The sequence below is a fragment of the Agrilus planipennis genome, unplaced genomic scaffold (genome assembly GCF_000699045.2).
Source record: "Agrilus planipennis isolate EAB-ADULT unplaced genomic scaffold, Apla_2.0 scaffold295, whole genome shotgun sequence".
Classification (NCBI taxonomy): domain Eukaryota; kingdom Metazoa; phylum Arthropoda; class Insecta; order Coleoptera; family Buprestidae; genus Agrilus; species Agrilus planipennis.
The window spans coordinates 1-4,876 of NW_020439009.1; the positions used below are offsets into that span (position 1 = coordinate 1).

At 32.7% G+C, this 4,876-nt stretch overlaps 1 non-coding gene across 1 annotated transcript; it reads left to right on the top strand.

The window, feature by feature from the left end:
• Positions 1–783: 783 nt before the first annotated feature.
• Positions 784–865, top strand: Trnas-gcu. Its single transcript has one exon. It is a non-coding gene; the product is annotated as a tRNA-Ser (tRNA).
• Positions 866–4,876: the final 4,011 nt, after the last annotated feature.

Consider the following 4,876-nt stretch of genomic DNA (forward strand, 5'->3'; position numbering starts at 1 on the left):
GAAGTAGAAAAAAGGAAATGTAAAACGAAAACAATATTTTTTATTTGAAAAATTGGTATTAGCTTTATTTCTCGTAATCTGTAGGCAGGCATTTTATTAATTTCTTTTAAAAATATCTAATTTTTAATCGGCATCGCATGCGTGGATCATTTAAAAGACACGAATTGTATTCTTAATACTTATTTTGGATTTTATTATTAAAAAAATACAATAAGTATAGGTATTAAGGACGTATTTTGATTTATTTTCTTTTATGATTTTGTCGAAAAATATTGTGGTGATTGAATATTTCATTAAAAAAATGGGACAGAAACTTATAGCTATTTAAGCGATAAATAAAACTTAAGAAAGCAATTTAAATTCAATTTATCTACTTGAAAGCGTGAACATCAGTGCGCCTCTATACAAACATTTTAATAAATTAAAGCGTTGTTGTTTTATATTATTGTTTTTGAAGATACGTTGGAGTCCAATTACCTTACTATCTCGTACGTAATAGCCATTTTTATGCGTTCGTGACGATCACCACCAATATTTAGGGTAGACTGCAACGTGTCTGAATTTTATCATTCTGGCGCGCGACTTTTGTGTTTTGTTAGTTACTATAGCAACATGTAAATGTGATTTCTTTTATTTTGTTTTATAAAAAGGCTATAAATTAAAAGCATTTTGTAATATTGCAATCTTTTATAATTAAAATAATTTTTCAATTGAAAGAAAAAAAATTAAAAAGTTAATTATTTATCACCGTATAATATATTTCAGAAAAGAATTGAGGTATACGACGAGGTGGCCGAGTGGTTAAGGCGTTGGACTGCTAATCCAATGGGCTCTGCCCGCGTGGGTTCGAATCCCATCCTCGTCGGCTGTTTTTTGTAATTTGAAGAATTCCGTTAATAGATAAGTACCTATTGAAACAGAATCCTACACTTAGTGAACATTAAAAAGAATTTTGTCATTTTATATCGTTTAGTAATGTTTCAAAATTCATTAAATATTAATATCATTTCCATTTTAAAATATCTATAAACAATTTTAGAATGAACCTTCACAAAATTATTGTCTTTAGATATAACAATAATACATTAGACCTTATCTACAACAAAATATAATTATTAATAACATATTTATGAAGTTTATTAATAAAAGTGGATTGAATTTCTTTAAAAATCAAATTTCCGTTGTCCTTAAAAGGCATGCGTTCACTTTGTAAGGCTATCGATCCTTTTGACAGTGCAACCGTTCTACACACGTACTTCTAAAGAGTGAATTTTTGTTACTTTAGAAAGACAAATTCATTCGTAAATAAAATTAAAAATTGGACAATTATTACACATTCAAAAGTGTTGTACAGTAATAACGCGCTAAATGTAAAAATCTCCTGAACGTTGTCATGACGAATGTATCCGAAAATAATGAAAATAACCGGGAATTGGAAGAACAGTCCAATGAATTTGTTACAGTTATACCAGTTGATTATTCGCATTCTTCAAATGAATATAATAAACAAAGTTCAGAATACATAATTGAACAATTTAGGTAAGTTTGAATGTTTGTTTCTAGAAAAATGTAGACAAATGTAAGATCATATTTCACACAACTTTACTTAAATTATCGTGGGAGTATTCTGCATTCATTTACTTAAATAGTCGACAACTATCTCGACCTAGTTGATCATTTTCAAGAGTACAGTAAATGTAACTATTTAGATTTTAAAAAACTCTTGAGTGTTTTATTTCCATCATCAACTCCCTCCGACTCCGAATTAGCTTTAAGAGAAGTGATGCTCGGGTCTGAAATTTGAAAACGGGCCCCTAAAACAATGCCTAAAACAATTGTATTGAAAATATAACAATTGACGAGAATACCTTAACTGCTCCCAAACTGGAAACATATTGGAAACGGGGGCCCCGATAATTTTTTCAGTAGGGACTTATATTCTGAAAGTGTTGAACAAACTAATTTCACCAAGTGTTTTCAATACTATAAACTATTTACAATTAAGGATATTTTAGGGGGCTTCATGCCACGCCGCCCCAAATAATTTACCCATTCAACCTGTCAGTTCGGTACCGTATACTATTCTTACTGCAAGGAATAGTAAAAAACTATTTACTAAAACAAAAAAATGTTTAAATGAATTAAAAATAACTGAGTTATTTGTTATTGGTATAAATAATTTTACAAAGTTTTAAAAATCCGGAAAAAATATATTTTATGCAGAATTTCCTGAGGAATTTGAAAAAATTGCCTATTTAACGATTTATACAAAAAACGATATCGAGGGTGTTCAATTTTTAGTATTCATCATCATCATCATAAGGTCGTTAGTCCTAAGGTCGTCATACATAAGACTGGTTGAACACGCACCTCTACTATTTCCTATTCTGAACTAATCTTCGCATTTCTCTAAAACTAGAACATCCCATAGCTGTACCTCTGCTCTTCTTAACTCCTGTCTCTGCTTCTAATATGGTTTTGACTATCCAGTCATGTCTAAGAAGATGTCCAACCAGCCTAGAGAGTCCTCCGTTCTCCTCCTTTTTTTAATACCTCTTCATTTCTAATATTTTCGTTTTATGAAGACAAGAAAACAGTTTTGGGTGTTCCATTCTCACTAGCTGCCATTGCTGGTGTTCCGGCGGTCTTTCCGAACTATACCGGAGAGTAGTGCGAAAGATCCTGTTTAGCCTTTTTTGAGGAATCGTGGGAATAGGTGGGTAGTGGTTGGGGCGAAAACGATGAGATGGATGAAATAAAGACAGAAGAGAGTCTGTAGAATGCTACTGCCCAGCATTAGCCTAAGTGAGGAAGGAAACCACAGAAAAACTTGGACCAGGGCAGACGGACCCGTAATCAGACCGGTACGCTTTCGAATAGTTAGCAATGGTCTAAACCTCTAGGCCAGGGGTCTGCAGGTTATTTCAGGTGGGGTGCGGATGTTTTTGAAAAATTTAAATCGAAGTTTAAAGTTTATACCTTGTTAACTACAGAACAATGTTTCTTAAATAATTTGTTAAGGTAATTTCCTTTCAAAAAAATTTTAAAGGTCCAGTTTTTGATCTTGTGCGATCCGGACCTGGACCACGGTCCGCCAGTTGCCGACCGGCATGACTTAGCCCGATCGGAACTGCCTCCGACCTACAGTTCAAAGATAGAGAGTACGGTGGTTAATGGGAGTCTTCAACTCTTATTCGTAGGAATTTTAGCATGGGTAGATGGAGAGCGGATAAGACGGATGAAATGAAAACTGAAGAGAAGTTTATCTGTAAAATAGTACTGATTCAGCAAGCGGAACTGGAATCCAACCGGTGACCGAATGCCTTAGCACACATAGCTTACTTAATATAGACCAATACTTCTCAAACTATTTGGTCCACAACCCCATTTACATTTAAAAATTGCAAAACACCAACCAACTTCTAAATACGAGTATATAAAAAAAACAAACACGATTTACTTTAAATTCAAAAGTAGTTAATTTATTTTAATTAATTACATTGAAGTATTCATAATGCGCTCGAATGATTAAATTTAAAAAAAGCTTTTGGGTTTTTCATTTCCACTAGCTACTAATGCTGGTAGGCGGGCAGTCCCTCCAGACTATGCGCCTCCAGTCTCCTTTTAGGAATCGTGGGAGTGGGTGAAAAAGATGGGACAGACAAAATGAAGGCAGAAGAGGCATTAAATATTATCTGTGAAATATAATTATTGCATCACCATTTGTCGAAGTACCACAAAAGAACTTGAACTAAAGCGTAAGGATTCCGTGTTCTCATTCTGAGCAATGATTTAAACCTCGATGTTATGCCGCTCGGTGAAGATCAGATTTTTTAGATTTTATATTTAAACCATGAGGTGGGGGTATATTTACAAAATTCTGTAACCATTCCAATGGAGGTGTATTATAGTTAAGCACTTCTTATTGATTATTACTGATAAGTAGCTTGAAATGTATCTTTTTATTTTCTGGTTGTTTAAGAGTGTGAATTGTTTTAGTTTTATATTTTGTATATAATAAAAATTAGAACCTACATGAAGGGAATCTAACAAATGAAGTATGGAGGAGAAGGATTTTAAAGATTGGAAAAACAAACAGATATCAGGCAAAAAGCTTTTTGGATTAGTTCAACTTTAGATTAGGTATTGGTGGGTGTAATCTGATTGATCATATTCAGATCACTGATATAGCTTCTTTTTCGGAAAAAAAATCGTAGAGACTGTAAAATTCTGTTAATTTTATTTGAAGAGACATGTCGGTACCCATATAATAATATATTTTGTTATTGGTTTCTTATTTTCTATATACTTATTTGCCTTGGATTACCTTGGGTCTGAAAGTTATAGAAACTTCAATGATATAGTAGACTGACTTTTAAAGTTCGTTGATATCTTTACAACTTTCTATAGCAACCGCACAGTAGGATAACTGTTGAACATTGGATAGGTGGCTGAAAGTCATCAGCGCCGGATTAAAGTATAAACGAAATGATGTATTTCAGACAGATATTGAAATTAAAATTATAACAAATAAAATAAAAGAAGTGGAGAAATATTAAAATAATGAATTCAGCTTTACGGTTAACAGTTTTTAATGGTATTCAAAATCTTCATTAAATTAATCTTTTATACTTCATTTACTTTCTCTAGCGATCTACCCCTTCCAATGTCTTGGATGCGCGCCTGCAAAATCGTAGGTAGGAAGAAAAAAGCTCATTCTAGTCTCGACTTTTGTTCATTAAACATTCTTTTTCATGCAGTACCTGCCAAAAGTTTTGTTCAATCATGAATAGTAGTGCGAGTCGAAAACAAGCGTTAAAGCCTTTAATATGTCTTCAAATATAAATAAACATCTCGTTGATATTTTCAGTAGTAA